We start from the raw sequence: 17,263 nt of genomic DNA, 5'->3' as shown, positions 1-17,263 counted from the left end.
AACACTTTGTTCTCTGGCCTTGGCTGTCATGCAAATTATCTTCCAGTGAAATCAGCATGATAATACCTGAGAAGTATTGAGGGCTTTTTGGGTGTGTTTTGTTTTCACTTCAGAAGCTTCTGTCTTGACATAAAATATTTATTGAATGGCTTGTGAGAAATATTTTGATATGTCAATTGTTACCAAAAAAAAAAAAAGGAGCTAAATTGGCAGGGACAGAACTGTCTGGGCTGAGCATCCTTTTGGTTTTAACCCTTCCCTGGATTGGGAACTCTGTGAGGCCAGGGCACGTGCCTGTCTCTGTCTCCCTGACGCTCAATACTTACTTTTGAATTAAAGGAGACAAAAGGAAGGAAGAAGAGAAAAAGTCAAAAGAAAGAAAGAGAGGAAAGAAAAGACATTCTTTTTATTCGAGGGCCCTAGAAATGCCGAATGGTATTTGAGTAGAGGAGAGTAATGTAAGCCTTCGTTGCAGGGACAAATGTTTGTTTAACTTTCACACCATGTATACTAATTGTTTTTTACTAAGATAATTGTGAAAGAGGAATTTGAGCTTGAGAAGGGTGACACTAATTTACTCATCTTTAAAACATTAAAGTATAATTGAGATACAACATTCTATTAGTTTTGAGTGTATAACATAATGCTTTGACATTTGTATTCATTGTGAAACAACCACCATATTAAGTATATTTATGACCCGTCACCATACAAACTTACATTTATTTTCTTATGATGAGAACTTTTAAGATTTATTTTCTTAGCAACTTTCAAATTTGCAATACAATATTATTGACTACCATCCCCATGCTGTACATTCCATTACATGACTTATTTATTTTATAATTGGAAGTTTTTACCTCTTACTCCCCTTCACTCATTTCCCCACCAACCAATCCCCCCCCCCACTTTGGCAACCACTGATCTGTTCTCTGTATCTATAAGGTTTGTTTTATTTGTCCATTTGTTTTGCTTTTCCGATTCCAGATATAAAATAAATCATATGGTATTTGTCTTTTTCTGTCTGACTTATTTCGCTTAGGGTAACACCCTTGAGATCTGTCTGTGTTGTTGCAAATGGCAAGATTTCATTCTTTTTTATAATTGAGTAGTATTCCACTGTATATATATGTATATATCATATTTTCTTTAGCCATTCATTCACTGATGAACATTTAGGTTGTTTCCACATCTTAGCTATTGTAAACAATGCTGAAATGAACATAAAGGTGCATATATCTTTGCAAATTAGTGTTTTGTTTTTTTTCGGACCAAAAACCCAGAAGTGGAATTGCTGAATCATATGGTAATTCTATTTTGAATTTTTTGAGGAATCTCTATACTGTTTTCCACAGTGGCTGCACCAATTTACATTCCCACCAGCAGTGCACAAGAGTTCCCTTTTCTCCACGTCCTCATGAACACATTTTACTTTTTGTCTTATTGATCATGGCCATTCTGATAGATGTGAGGTGATAGCTCATTGTGGTTTTGATTTGCATCTCCCCGATGATTAACGATATTGACCATCTTTTCACGTGCTAGTGGCCATCTGTATGTCTTCTTTGTAAGCATGTCTATGCAGGTCCTCTGCCCGTTTTCTGATTGGATTTATTTTGTTGTTAATTGAGTTATATGAGTTCTTTATATATTTTGGACATTAACCTCTCATTGGTTATATGGTTTGCAAACATCTTCTTCCTTTCAGTAAGTTGCCTTTTTATTTTGTTGATGGTTTTCCTCACTGTGCAGAAGCTTTAAAATTTGATATAGTCCCATTTGTTTATTTTGCTTTTGTTGCCATTGTTTCTGGAGTCGGATTCAAAAAGATATTGCTAAGACCAATGTCAAGGAGCTTACCATTTACATTTTCTTCTAGGAGTTTTATGGTTTCTCGTCTTACATTCAAGTCTTTAATCCATTTGGAGTTTATTTTTGTATATAGTGTAAGAAAGTGATCCAGTTTCATTCTTTTGCATGTGGTTGTCCAATTTCCCCAGCACCATTTATGAAAGAGAGTGTCCTTTCCCCATTGTATATTCTTGCCTCCTTTGCTGTAATTTAATTGACCATATCTGCATGAGTTTCTGGGTTCTATATTCTGTTCATTGATCCATGTGCCTATTTTATGCCAATACCGTACGGTTTGGTTACTTTAAGTTTGTAAGTATGTTGGAGTTTGAGATCAGGGAGCATGATGCCTCCAGCTTTGTTCTTTTCTTTCTTAGGGTTGCTTAGGCTGTTCAGGATTTTTTGTGGTTCCAAACAAATTTTAGGATCGCTTGTTCTATTTCTGTGAAAAATTGTCATCGAAATTTTAATAAAGCTTGCATTGAATCTGTTGATTGCTTTGGGTAGTGTGGACATTTTTTAACAATACTAATTCCTTTAATCCATGAGCATGGTGTATCTTCCATTTATTTGTGGTTTCTTCTATTTTTTTCATCAGTGTTTAGGGTACAGGTCTTTCACCTCCTTGGTTAAATTTATTCCAAGGTATTTTATTCTTTTTAATGCAATTGTAAAGGGTATCATTTTCTTCATTTTTCTAACAGTTCATTGTTGGCATATAAAAACACAACAGATTTTTGTATATTGATTTTGTATACTGCAACTTTACTGTGAATTGTTTATTCTAGCAGTTTTTTTTTTTTTGGTGGTGTCTTTAGGGTTTTCTATATATAAAATCACGATGTCTGTGAATAGTGATAGTGTTAATTCTTCCTTTCCAATTTGGATGATTTACTTCTTTTTCTTAAAGAAATTTCTATTTCTTACCTAATTTGTCTGGCTAGAACTTTCAATACTACGTTGAATAAAAGTGGTGAAAGTGGGCATCCTTGTCTTGTTCTTGATCTTAAGGGAAAAGCTTTTGGCTTTGTACTCTTAAGTAGGATGCTAGCTGTGGACCTGCCACATATAGCTTGTATTATACTGAGGTCTATTCCACATAGGTTGAGGCTTTTTTTTTTTTTTTGTCCTTAAACCAGATTAATTTTATGTTTTTAATTTTATTTTTTAAAAAATATTTCTTATTTTAGAGAGAGCGAGCACATGTGCGTGCATGTGGGAGTGGGGAGAGGGGCATAGGGAGAGGGAGAATCCTCGAGCAGACTCCCCACTGAGTGCGTATCCCCACGTGGGATACAGCTGCTGCCCTACCCCTGCCGCGCCCCCCAGTGCGGAGCACCTGCCGGCCAGGTCAGGCAGAAGCTCTGGCAAGCCTTGGCTTGAAGGCCCTGAGCACGCTCTTGGCGCGCAGCTCCTCGTACAGCCCAGGGCTCAGCACCTTGGCCGTGTGGTTGTTGTGGCCACTGAGGTCGCAGAACAGCGTGTTGTGGCTGTTGGAGAAGGGCATGGTGGCGGCGGGCCGTGGGTGGCGGGCGGGCGGGGGCGCTCAGTCCATCTTTTGTTCTAGGCGCTGCGCAGGTGAACAGCTTGAATCTATGTTCTTTTTTTTCTTTCCCTTTTTCTCCCTTTTTTTTTTTTAAGATTTTATTTATTTATTCGAGAGAGAGCGAGCGCGCAGGAGAAGGGACAGAGGGAGAGGAAGAGAAGCAGAGTCCCCAAAGAGCGGGGGGGGGCGGGGTAGAGGCGGTTATATCTCAGGAGCCTGAGGTCATGGACCTGATGGGAAATCAAAAGTCCTCCGTTAACTGAGCCACCCAGGCACCCCCCCCCGGCCCCCCAATCTATGTTCTTGAGGAATATTGGTCCTTGCTTGCTTTTTTTATTTTTCTCCTTCCTTCCTTCCTTCCTTCCTTCCTTCCTTCCTTCCTTCCTTCCTTCCCTTTTCTCCTTCACCTCCTCCTCCTCCTTCTCCTTTTCCTGTGTGTCCTTGTCTGGTTTTGGTTCAGGATACTGCTGGCCTTGTAAAATGAGTTTGGAAGCTTTCATTTCTCTTCATTTTTTTTCTGGAAGAATTTGAGGAGCATAGGTATTCAATCTTCTTTGAATGTTTGGTAGAATTCACCATTGAAGTCATCTAGTCCTGGACTTCTGTGTGTTGGGTGTTTCTTTACTGATTCGAACTTCTTACTAGCAAGCAGTCTATTTAGATTTTCTGTTTCTTCATGATTCAGTCTTGGAAGATGGTATGTTTTTAGGAATTTATCTGTTTCTTCTAGGTTGCCCCATTTGTTGGCATATAACTGTCATAGTAGTCTCTTATGATCCTTTGTGTTTCTTTGGTATCAGTTTAACTTTTCTTTCATTTCAAATTTTATTTATTTGAACCCTCCCCTTTTTTCTTAGTGAGTCTAGCTAAAGGTTTGTTGATTTTGTTAAACTTTTCAAAGAACCAGCTCTTACTTTCCTCAGTCTTTTCTATTGTCTTTTTAGTCTCCGTTTCTTTCCACTTTGATCTTCATTCCTTCCTTCCTTCTACTAATTGTGGGCTTCATTTGTTCTTTTTCTCTCCTTTAGCTGTAGTGTGAGATTGTTTATTGGAAGTTTTTCTTGTTTCTTGAGGAAGGCCTATATCACTGTGAACTTGCTTCTTACTGCAGGCCATAGATTTTGGGGGGTTGTATTTCCATTTTCGTCCGTCTCAAGGTCGTTTGTGATTTCTTCATTGACTCATCGGTTGTTTGGTAGCATATTTCTAAATCTCCACCTATTTGTGATTTTTTCCAGTTTTCTTTTTGTAACTCATTTCAAGTGTCATACCACGGTGGTCAGAAAAAATGCTCGATATGATTTCAATCCTCTTAAATTTATTGAGTCTTGGAGAACCGGGGGGGCTCAGTTGGTTGAGCGTCTGCCTTCAGCTCAGGTCGTGACCTCAGCGTCCTGGGATCAAGCCCCACATCAGCCTCCCTGCTCAGTGAAGAGCCTGCTTGTCCCTTTCCCTCTGCCCTTCCCCCATCTTGTGCTTTCTCTCTCTCTCAAATAAATACATTAATTAATCTTTAAAAAAAACCCAACAAAACAAAAATGAATTTATTGAGTCTTGTTTTGTGTCCTAATATACGATCTATCCTGGAGATTGTTCCATGTGTCCTTGAGAACGTATAGTCTGTTGCTTTTGGATGGAATGTTCTGTATATGTCTGTTAGGTCCATCTGGTCTGATGTGTCATTGAAGTCGATGTTTCCTTATTAATTTTTGCCTGGGTCATCTATCCATTGATGTAAGTGAAGTGTTAAAGTCAGTAAACTAAAGTCAGGGAAGTAAATTAAAGCGGTATTACTGTACTGCCGTCAACTTCTCCCTTTAGGTCTGTTGGTATTTGCTCTTTATACTTAGGTGCTCCTGAGTTGGATGCATGAATATTTACAAGTGTTGTATCTTCTTGCTGGTCTGTGTGTGTCCTTATATCTGAAGCGAGTCTCTTGCAGGCAGCACATGGATGGATCTTGTTTTTTTAATCCGTGCAGCTGCTCTCTATGATTCGGATTAGAGGCTTCAGTCCGGTTGTTGCAGATTTGTAGATTTAGAACTGCCGTCCCCCTTGGACGCCAGAGCCAGGCGCTCAAAGCCGGCTTTGGTGGGACCACCGTGGCGTGGTGTGTGGGAACAGGGCGCTTGCCTACCCAGCTTTGACAAGGCTGTGGTGGAGTGCTGCACAGAGGTGGGGCGCTGGCCTGGCTGGCTGAGGGGGGGGGCCCAGGGAGCAGCATGTGGGGGCGGGGGTGCCCACCGGTGCCAGCAGATTAGAGGGAGAGAGCAAAATGGCATCTGCCAGAGCCAGGGTAGAGGGAGAATACTAAAAATGGCGTCCACCAGCTTCTCTGTCCAATAGAATCCCAACGGGCTCCTGCCCTTCTGGCTGATGCTTTCAGATGAGCGGATGTGTCTCCTTCACTTACAGTCTAGGTGCTTCTCAAACCGCAGCTCCTGTGCTGGATCCCAGGGCGTGTGATTCTGCCCGTGAGCTCTTTAAAAGCAATCCCTGTTCCCTGCCACCCTGTGGTTTTCCTGGATGTAGGCCTGGTTGGTTTTCAAAACCAGATGTTTTGAGGGGTTTTCTCTTTGGGGCAGGGGCCAAGTGTTGGGGTATCTGGTGTGGGGCACAAAGCCCTGCCCCTCCGGGACAAGTTCTGTGTTTGTGAGATGCCTCTTGGCTCCAGCTGCCACGCTGGTGAGATGGTGTCACTGCCTCTGCCACCAGTCTGCCATTGCCCTTTTATCCTTTGTCATGGACAAGCTTGTTCAGGTAGTTTTCAAGTCTTTTTTAGAGGGAATTTTTTCCATATGTAGCTGTCGATTTGTCCTGTCCATAGAGGAGGTGAATTCGGGATCTTACTTTGCCAGCATCTTGAACTGCCTGCTAGTATGCTCATGCCTATATTTGCGAGGTAGAAATCAAGGCAGTGGCAACGATTTTCATAAGGTTGTTTCTTTTTGTTTTTTGTTTTTTGTGGTTTTTTTTTTTTTACATCAATGTCAGTCAGTGTTTGATCACGCACATATACGAGCTAAGAAAAGATCCTTTTATAGTGATTTCCAAATTACAGAAATCAGGGCGCCTGGGTGGCTCTGTCGGCTAAGCGTCTGCCTTCGGCTCAGGTCATGATCCTGGGGGCCTGGGATGGAGCCCCACATCGGGCTCCTTGCTCTGTGAGGAGCCTGCTTCACCCTCTCCCTCTGCTTGCCACTCCCCCTGCTTGTGCTCCATCTCTTTCTCTGTCAAATAAATAAATAAAATCTTAAAAAAAAAAGTGAATGCCCATAAGCAGAATTTATACTCTCCTATTTACCCCAGTCCTTATCACTTGTATTGTTTTAGTTTTGCCACTTGACAATTTATAAGACCTGTCTGACCCCTGGATGCATTTGAGTTTTATATTTCTGCTAAAGACTGAAGTGCCCATAACTTTCTCACTCTGTATATTGCTGCTCAACTTCAGATCTTTAAACTGAACTGAAACACTTAGTGCTTAACTGTGCTCCCCCCTCCCTCCATGTCCCCTGGCAGATTGCCTGGGACACTGACAGAGCAGTGGCTCTGGTAGAAGCATCTTACCCACCTGTCTCGTGAAAGTTGCTCCGAAATGGCAAAAAGCCTCAAGGAAGCCCATATTTTGCCAAGCACAAAGTCACATACAACTATCTAGGGACAACCCCAGACTCGTGTTCTGAGTTCCAGAACTCTTAAGACGGCAGGTAGAGGAGATGTGGAAATGTTCCATGTTTATACTGCAGCCTAGAGTACAATCAAATACATGTAACTTAGTGTTACATGAGCCTCGGCTCATTTTTAACTAGGTCTTGCATTTATATGGCACCGTTCTCTAAAAAGCAATGTTACCCCTACTGGATCTAAAGCATCGCCACACCACTCCTTTAGAGTGGGTAAGTGGGTGGCGTATGATCTGGAAAAGATAGAGCCACCAAATGGCTGCTCATACCAAAAAGATCTAAGGTTATATAGATGTAAAAGCCATGCGTTTCCTCTCTTCCATGCTAAGGGCACAGAGATATGACTTTTCTGGTTAATCTGATAGATGCCGGTAGCCCCGAGCTATATAATTTGGCCATCCCTACTGATAAGGTTTGCCATTTCACTTAGGGCTCCGTAGAGATTCCCAATGTCTACAGTTCCCTCAATGGCCATTAAAGTCACTGAGGAGAAAAAAAGATCTTCGGAAAAGACAGTGTGAATAATGGTTGCAAGAGAAGAAATTCCTGGTTATAGCCCACTCGTATATTTTTGAAATGTAGGTCAGATCTAGAGGAAGTGAAAGAAACTTCCTGTTGAATTTTCATTTATAGCATGTGTCTGGAAATCTCTAAATGTAATTTCTTGGTGTAAAATAAACTGCAGAAATCTGGGATGTGTCAGTCTGCTTTATGTTTATTGAAGCCATTCTATTTGAAGCTGAAATGTTGTAAAATTATATAGTGGAGTGAACAGCTACAATTAGTTTAACAGACATGACAGTACTCCTCAATTGAAAAGCTGTCAAGACCTTAACAATCAGATACAAAAAAGATCCAGGAATCCCATACAATCCTATCTCCTAGGAAGGATACCGTTCCCCTTTGGTTACTACACATCTCTCTGCAAATTTTACTACTTTGGCCCCCCCCTTTTTTTTTGTTAAAAAAAAAAAGAGAAAAAGCATGTCCCAAAGAGAAACACTCACAAAAAATGTTTTTAAAAGTTTTGAACTGATTGGGACAACTTGGATGTCTTGATGACTCCAACCAAGCTCTCAAAATAAAAAGGGTTTGGAAAAAACTGTAAAAATATCATCACTTAGGTGTGACAGACATCCCTGTTTACCTTCTCTACAGTCTACCTGGATTTTGGATTTTTTTTTTTAAAGATTTTATTTATTTATGTGACAGAGAGAGACAGCCAGCGAGAGAGGGAACACAAGCAGGGGGAGTGGGAGAGGAAGAAGCAGGCTCCAGCTGAGGAGCCTGATGCAGGGCTCGATCCCAGAACGCCAGGATCACGCCCTGAGCCAAAGGCAGACGCTTAAGGACTGAGCCACCCAGGGGCCCTGATTTTGGATTTTTCTAAATTGAGATGAGAACTCTAGTAGCTGTTAATGTAATGTACTCGATAAATGATAAATGTTACCTGATGTCAGTTGTAGCAGACACTGTCGACTGCCTTTGTAATAACGGCAGGAGCTCTGATTTTGTGGTTGTGTCCACCCCCCTTCACGTGAAGGGGCTTCACATGCTATGTGACGGTATCCTATTTTCCCTCCAGGAGTAAATGATGATTTCAGTGAGCCAATCATGATAATCCCATTTTCCTCATCAGTGACTGCTTTAAGAATGGGCTCCTGACCTAATAAGTCATGTGCAGAGCTTGGGACATTTTCTGGAGAAGGTGTCTTCTCTTCTTTCAGAAGCTGTTGTATCTGTATAGGCTGCCTGGGAGCGTGGTGGCCATGTTGTGACCCTGGCACAAGGCCGACACATTGAGAGCAGAGAGAGAGTGACTCTGTGTCCTTCATAATATCATTAAACTGTCAAACCCTGAAGAAACCTACACTGAGACTTTCAAAAATGTAGGACAATTAATTTTTTTTTAATGTGGAGACCAAATTCAGTTAGGACTTGCTGTTACTTGCTTTCCCAGACACCCTAACTAATACTACAGCAAATAAAAGATCTCTATGATGCTATTGGGACTAGAGCCTTCTGCTTCGTAGACTGAGCTAAGACCTGGCTTCTTGGAGACTGGAAAGACAGCATACTATTGAGCAAAGAGCAATGCACCTAGGGTCAGAACAACTATCTCTAAATCACACCCCTTATTTATTTATTTATTTATTTTAAAGGTTTTTATTTATTTATTTGTCAGAGAGAGACAGAGAGAGAGAGAACGCACAAGCAGGGGGAGCCACAGGCAAAGGGAGAAACAGGTTCCCTGCTGAGCAAGAAGCCCGATGCGGGATTCAGTCCCAGGACCCTGGGATCAGGACCCGAGGCGAAGGCAGACACTTAACTGACTGAGCCACCCAGACATCCCAAATCACACCCCTTATTTATTAGTTGTGTGATCCCAGGCAGGTAATTTAATCTACTTCAGCCTCAGATTAACGATGTTAACTCATGGGCTGATTGTGAAGATTAAATTAAGTAATATGTGTGAAAGTCCACTACATGGAGTCTCCTTGAGGGCAAAGATTGTGTTGTGCCATCTTTGTATCCCTAGCACACGCTGGCTAGCATGCAGTAGCAAATACACTTACATCGTCTACTCTGGCTAGTGCTTTTCCTGTATTAAGTATTTGGTATGTGTTCACTTATTTAATTGTCACAACAACATTGTATCATTACTCCCCATTACAGATGATGAAAAAGGCTCAGAGAGCTGAGGTCATTTGTCCAGGGTCATCCAGATAGGAAGTAATAGAGCCAGGATTTGAACCCAGGCAACCTTCAGGGTCTAGGGTCTCAACTGCACAATATTCTGCATCATAGGGGCTCACGATTTATCCAATGGATGAACGGTACCTGGCAGGAGTTCAATTAATGTTTGTTGTACAAACAAAACACAGTAATTAAATAACGATTTTGTTTTCTTAAGAAAGAGTGTGTTATATCACGATTTTTTCTCTTAAAAAAAAATTCCTTCCAAGTTTAACGGGCTTCTGTGACCATAGGTTAATTTGGGGGGCATTTTTCCATTGTAGTAAGAGAGGTCTACGAGGCAGCCACCAGCAGGATCAGACCTGAATACAAGGACTGTTCCCTCTTAAGTCTGGAGAGTCTCTGCAATGATGACTCTATCTAGGTTCTTTATCTCCTTCTCTCCCAGATGGCTTCTGAGACCTGAGATTCTTCCGGCTAGTAGAACATCCCGGTCACACCCCCATGACTAGTGGTGGCTAAAACTGGTTATTGTAGGCGAGTTCATCTCATGGCTCTGCCGTGTCCCTTTACCCTGTGGCACTGCCATGCCTCTGTCCTCATCCTTAGCACCGCTGCTGCTCTGCTCGGCACGCTACCACCCCCACCCACCCCCTCATTAAAATCTGTGGTCAGCAAACAGTCCTGATGGGAAGAATGCTGACAATGGAGTCAAACACATAACTGATCAAAATAATAAATTCCACACTGCAATACAGAATTGACTCATAGCTTAATGAATATGTTCTTTCTCTGTGGACAATTAATAGAAGGACATTTCTCAAATCCAAGAGATGAAGCTGACAGGCCAGTGGGAAAGAGATGGTCTGGGAACAAAGAGTGACAAATGACATTTTAGAAGGAGGGTATCTACTCTTTTCGCCGGGCCATACATTTAGTTTTTGCAATGATCCTATCACTTCTGAAGTATGTGGCCCTCATCCTTCCCTCGCCATGCTTTCTTTCCCTTTCTCCGCACCTCACTTTTCCCCATCTTCCTAAGGAGGCCACAATTTCCATTGTTTGTCTATAGTCTATTATAGGACCCAGAACACCAGCCCTAGACTGGTCTTTGTGGAAATATTGCTTTTAAATCACTCGATATCCCATAACTCATCCACCTTATAAATGCAAACAAAACAAGAAGTTTAGCAATTTTATAGGAAAAAAGGACCTAATAAACATTAAACTATAAGCTAGCACTGCCCAACAGAAATACAAGGTAATTTAAAATTCTCTGGTAACCACACTAAAAAGTAAAAAAAAGCCAAGTGGAATTAATTTTAACCATCTATTTTATGTAACCCAATATATTAAAAGTATAAACATTTCAACATGTAATCCCATAAAAATAATTAATGAGATATGTATGTTTTCATCCCGTCTTTGACTCCTCTTCTATACTCATGACACATCTCAATTCAGACTAGCCATATTTCTAGTACTATTGATAGCTACATGTGGCTAGCGCTACCATATTGACAGTGCAGCTCTCTCCTATTCATATCTTCTCACATATTCTAATTTTTCTGAACAGTCACATATATTTTGCATGCATTTTGAACCAGTGTATCCAAACTCTCTTGCGTTTTTTCCCCCGAATTGCTGTATATATAAATAAATGTCACATGTATTTAGATGTTGCAGGCATTGTGCACACTTAAATATATAATAGCTATTTATCTCTATGATGGCCGTGGTCTATACACATGACCAATCATCCATAAAGTCAATCTAAGGATCTTCTGTTGTGTATACTGATTGCGCATTCGCTTATCGGGCATCTGGGCAATTTATCACTCTTCTCTGTTCCAAGTATTACTGCCACGAATGCCTTTTTTTTAGAGAGGAATTCATTTTTTCCTCTTTCTAGCTCTCTCCCTTCCTTCTTTCCTATTCTCTTGTCCCTTTCAGGATTATAGAGAGTGAGGTTGAGATACCTCCCTTCCTCGAGTGGTCCAGGACTGACCAATTTGTCACTATACAAGTGCCACGTGAGGGCATCTGTGTCTTCTGTGATAAAGGAAAGTCAGTGGCCAACTCTGGGCCCAGGGCAGTTAATTCATGAATGTGTAGAGAAGGAACAAGGGATGGTGGTGGTAGTGACAGGGCGTGGGCGGGGGTGGGGAGCTTGAAAGGTATTGAACAAACAGCTTCTTTCATAAAGATTTTGCAGAAGAAAGGAAGAGCCCTTCATTTTGAAGTGTAATGAGAGGATGGAATCGCAAAATAGAAAACACAGGCATGAATATGGATACAGCTCTCCATACGGCCCTGCTGACTAGAAAATGACAAGGAAAAGGCTATCATGGCTTCTATTACAAAGGTGATGGGCTGGATGTAATTAGGGATTAATCTGAAATTTCTAGTACATACCCAGTGTCTCAGGAGCTTGACAAACTGCCATCTCTCCAAGATCCCCAGGAGGAGCAGTGTGGCTGGCTTAATCAGGGAGGGGGCGATGGGGGTGGGGGGCTGCCCATAGCAAGCCACTTATCACAGTACTAATGAACAGGGAGGCCTTCCAAGGGGGGAACTGGAGTGGTGGTGTCACTTTCCCTTTGTTGTGTGCACATTAGCTGGCATCTCTGCAGGGGCGGTGACTTGTCAGCAAGGAGACACGTTGCTAGGTAACCGGGGAATATGAGGGAAGCCCCCTCCCCCATCCCCAGGGAAGCAGAGTGCCAAGGGGGCTCTGAGAAGGATTTGGTGGTTAAAAACAAACAAAAACAACTACAGCCTTGAAGATGGAAAGATTAAGGGCTACCCTAAAGAGTAGCAGGCTGCTATTTGTGGTGGGGGAGGTGGAGAGGAAGGCCTATGGGAAGAGAACTGCTATGACCTGGTGGGAGAAGGGGGGAAGGAGGAGTCAGAGAATAAAGGAGGAGAAGTATTATAAAGGGAGAGAGGGAAAAGATTGTGGGGAAGAACGCACCTCCATCAGTTCCAGAAATGACCTCCTTATGGGAGGGGTACCGGAAACTCCATTAATTCCAAGGGCCTCAGAAGCTTAGGACAGTCTGTGCAAAAAACAGGCTGAAGTATGGTCTCTAGACCAGCCATGTCTTATCTGGAGACTTCTTGGAAATGTATCAAACCCCACCCCAGGCCTGCTGGTTCAGAAACCGTGTTCTAACAAGCCCTCCAGATAATTCAGAAACACACGAAAGACTGACAGCCACTGCTGCAAAGGGTTGAGGTGGCTTTTGGAGGGTGAAGAGAGGGGTGTCAATGCAAAGATCGCACCAGACGAAGTTAAACGGGCAAGGAAAACTTTATGCAAGACTATTGCAAAAAGGAGAGAGGCTGGAACAACTCAGTCTGAACTCAATTGCCCTGCCCCAGAGGAGGGGAGGGTTTTTAAAGACTGGGGTGAGCTAGTGGCAAAGTACGAGAGGATGTTGGTGGGAGATGGGGTGTGTGTGTGTGTGGGGGGGTCCTAGTCCATTTGTGTTTGCTAATAAACTTCTCCTATTTTATGACAGGAGGTAGTTTTACAACTTGGAGCAAGAGATCCCGCTGAAGTCGGCCCCCTGCCCTCCCACAGAGACTGGAGATAGAGGAGTTCTCTCCTTTGATGATTGCATTTTAAAGAGATGGTCCCTAGGTCCTAGAGAAAGGCATTCCTAGGCTGTAACATTGGCAAGAGGCTTTAAAAAGGATTTATGTACACCTCAAAGGGGCAGAGAAAGAATTTACAAGTTTTCTAATGAAAATGCTCTAAGAAAAGGGAGGTCAGGAGAAGTCCGTTTGGAGTGTTTAGAAAAGCTGATGGGAAAGGGAAGTCTGTCTTGGTCAGGGGGGAAACACAGCCGCTTGGCTCAGTCAAGGGAATGTTGTCCCCTCCTTGAATTGAATTCTCTTTGAATTCTCTTGCTTCTCTTTGTAATCTTAGCCCAGCACCGTACTACATCCCACAGAGCCTAGTGGAGGGGACAGAGATGAAAGGCAGCTAATTCCAGAAGACACCTCTTGGTGGGGGGGCAGGGGACCGACAGGAGGGAGAAGGACGGAGCATGGACTGGGGTGGGATGGAGAAAAGCAGCTTGCACAGCGCCTCCTTCTCTCTGTTCTGCCGGCTTCACTTCTTTCAGACCGGGACACACAGAGAGGGAGGACAGCTTGGGCTCCCTTTGCTTGACTCCTTCTCAAGGTTTTCGGAAGGGCTGATGCTATTTGCTTGCAACAAAGTGGCTGGGGGTGAGATAACAAGCCAGCTGAAGCCAGGGCCTTTCTGCTGCACTAACAGTTACGACTCCCCATAGGCCTATCTCGGAGGGACTTGGCCAAGATGAATTGTCCTCTGAGATGGATTTACAGGAAGGCTTCATGCCTCTAACCAGAGGGGCTTCCTGGGGATATGGCCGCCCTTGTATTTGAGCATTAGAAGTCCTGCCAGAAGGGCTGGCTTTCTGCCCATTCCCATTGTCTGCCGTGGCCGTGCTCTCCACATAGCTGGTGACTGAGCATGCAACACTGATCGGACTTGAACTGTGACAAAGGACAACAGGCTTTCGCTAGTGACCTTTTCGATAACCTGCCTTTTTGGCGGGGTGGGGGGTGGGGGTGGTTCTTGGAATGGTAAGGAGGCAGCTGTTCCTGGAAATGCAGCCAAGAGGCCTGGCATGGGGCCTCGGGTAATGTGCTGTGGGAGGCTGAGCAGCCCCTCTCCAACCGGCCCTGGTCACCACATGCCCTACAGCACCTTTGGTCCGCTCAGCTGCCTCCTGCCTGGAACGAGAAGCGAGGAGCGAGGCTGCCAGGGCCACAGGGCTCTGAGGCTGAAGACGGGCTCATCCAAGTACTGGCATCTGCTACAGCCTGCCTGCTTTGTCAGTTGCTTCTGGGCCAACCAAGTGGTGACATTTAATAAATAGAAAAGCTCTGAAAATGTCCATCATTATCACTTTATCTTGTGATGCTTTCCTTGCGTGTTTCCTCAGACTGGAGGCTTCTCAAGGCAGGCGCGAGCCCCAGGCTAATGCGGCGGCCGTGAGCGAGAACATAGCGCCTGTCCAGGCTGCACTCCTTTGGGCCACTCTACTGCTGCCTCTTACCGTCTTTCATTTCCCCCAAAACGATGTTTCTGAGCTCCAGAAGCAAAAAAGGTGTGCCTCCTCCATCATGCTTAAGAGTTTGAGAACTGCGCCCAGAACTATCAGAAGAGGGGCAATCTTGGGCATAGTATAGGGATTCATTCAATAAAAAAAAAACTAAATTAACCAGAAAAGAACATCATCTAGCACATCGTAACATTTTGTGTTTGTTTGAATTGCTAACGAGGCAACAAATGTAGGGACAAGGCTCATTTGTGACCAAGATTTACAAAATGGCCAAACCAACATTTTAGTCTGAGATAAGAGATTAATGCAACCGCACGTAACTAACTCACCAAAGAAATTATTTAGTCAGGGCTTACTGTGTGCTTGGCAGGCACATGGCCTGACACAGCAATGCTAAGAGCACCTTGGCCTCTTGTGGGCCTCTGGAAGTAAGACGCCTTACTGAGGAACAGAAGCCCAACGAGCCTGGAATTGTGCGCATCCAAATAACCTTTTCAGGGCTAACAGGTTTTAAGAGACCCGTTTATAACACACTATCTTAAATACATTTAAGACACGGTTCCCATTTTAAACTGTTCACCCTGTGGCATAAAGGCATTTTCCTTATGCTATAAACTCTGAACTGAGGACCGATCTGGAGAAATTGGTTTTAGCCAGAAGAGGAAAAGGCTGGAAACAAACCAAACCATATCCCTCCAAAGTGTCTTTATTCCATCTAATTCTAAGGAGCAAGCCGGGAAGCTCTTGTAAGCATTTGCATTGCAAAGCAGGCTGGAAATTAGCCTTGTTTAAACAGGCTCCCCTTGGCAGCCGAGACCTGCGAAAGAGGGCTGACACGTGAGCGCTGCAGCTGAAAAGAAGCCTTTGAGCTGCACAACTGTTTAATTAATGCGGTTCTCCCCCTAAGGTTAGCAAGGGGGGGTTGGATTCGCGAGCGCTGCGGCGCTTCGGGTCAATTGTACGGCGGCGGCGGGGACGCAAGGTGCGCGCTGGGTGCAGTCCTGCAAACCTCCGGCGGGCCCTCCCTCATCCCGGGCGCGGCGCGGAGCGCGGCCAGGCCTGGGGCTGCAGGGCGGCTCTCCGTGGGTCCGTAACAACAGGAAGGGCTCAAGCTGCTTTTGATCCCGGCATAGATCAGAGGGGGAAAAAAATCTGCAACTCCCACCGTGGAACTTTTGTCGTCTAAACTGGGCGATTTAAAAAAACGAAGCGAACCTTTGAGAACACTGCAAAGTGACCCGAGACAAAGGCAGAGGGCTCCCAACGCGAACAATTGCCTTTGTTGGAGTATTTGCCTCAGTCTGACGGCCCGACCCAGAAATCCAGGGAGTGGAGGCCTGCAAACAGGGGTGGAGGGAGGTGGGCGGGGTGGCCCGGGGGAGGGAGGAGCCAGTGTCCTGTTGTGACAATCCGTGTGTTTCGTTCTCCCCTTCTCCCTTTTCCTCCAGTTATGCCAACTAGAGCCAGACCTGTGAAAACCTGTGAAGAGAAATCCGGGTTCTGTATCCTAGACCGACCTCCCCACTTTATTATTATGTTTTCTTTATTTATTTTATTTTATTTTTAAAAAATATTTTATTTATTTGACACAGAATGAGTGAGAGAGAGAGCACAAGCAGGGGGAGTGGCAGAGGCAGAGGGAGAAGCAGGCTCTGGGCTGAGCAGGGAGCCCAATGTGGGGCTCCATCCCAGGACCCCGGGATCATGACCCCAGCCAAAGGCAGATGCTTACCCTGCTGAGCCACCCAGGTGCCCCTTGTTTATTTATTTTAAAAAGTTATTGTTTTTTATTGTTGTTGTTGTTCCTGTTATTTTCCTGTAGTAGTTGGCTTGGGCTATTATAATGAAATACCACAGGCTGGGTGACTTCAACAATGGAAATTAATTTTCTCACGCTTCTGGAAGCTGGAAGTCTAAGATCAAGATGGTGGCAGAGCTAGTTTCTGGTAAAGCCTTTCTTGCTGGCCTGCAGACAGCCACCTTCTCACTGTGTCCTCCCGCGGCCTCTCTGTGTGTGTGCACTCCTGTGTCTCTTCCTCCTCTTCCAAGGACACCAGTCTTAGTGGGTCAGGGCCCCGTCCTCATGACCTCATCTAACCTTACTCACCTCCATAAAGGCTCTGTCTCCAAACACAGTCACAACGGGGGTGAGGCTTCAAAGTAATGGACTTTGGGCGACACAATTCTGTCCATAGCACAACTCTTTCCTCTTCTTTCCACGTTTGCAGGCCTGTCCTTTCTATTTCTCTCCCTAAAACTCTACCAAAACCTTTACTCGTGTGTAGCTGGCATGGCGCTAGGCGTGTGGGGGATGGCGTGCTGGGTGCTGGCAAGGTGTCCTTCGTTAGGGGCTCCTGTAGACACGATGAGTGTGCGGTGGC

At 44.1% G+C, this 17,263-nt stretch overlaps 1 long non-coding RNA gene across 1 annotated transcript in view; it reads left to right on the top strand.

The window, feature by feature from the left end:
* The window catches only part of LOC117802426, a 59,589-nt gene extending 44,923 nt beyond the window's left edge, over window positions 1-14,666 (top strand). The window contains exons 3-4 of the long non-coding RNA XR_004625832.1: window positions 11,987-12,145; window positions 13,305-14,666. This is a non-coding gene — a long non-coding RNA (uncharacterized LOC117802426). The remainder of the gene's footprint in view (window positions 1-11,986; window positions 12,146-13,304) is intronic.
* The last annotated feature ends 2,597 nt before the right edge of the window (window positions 14,667-17,263 follow it).

This window comes from Ailuropoda melanoleuca, chromosome 5, assembly GCF_002007445.2.
Source record: "Ailuropoda melanoleuca isolate Jingjing chromosome 5, ASM200744v2, whole genome shotgun sequence".
In the NCBI taxonomy this organism is placed as follows: domain Eukaryota; kingdom Metazoa; phylum Chordata; class Mammalia; order Carnivora; family Ursidae; genus Ailuropoda; species Ailuropoda melanoleuca.
The sequence above is the reverse complement of the archived record's forward strand: the minus strand, read 5'-3'. Positions and strand labels throughout refer to the sequence as shown.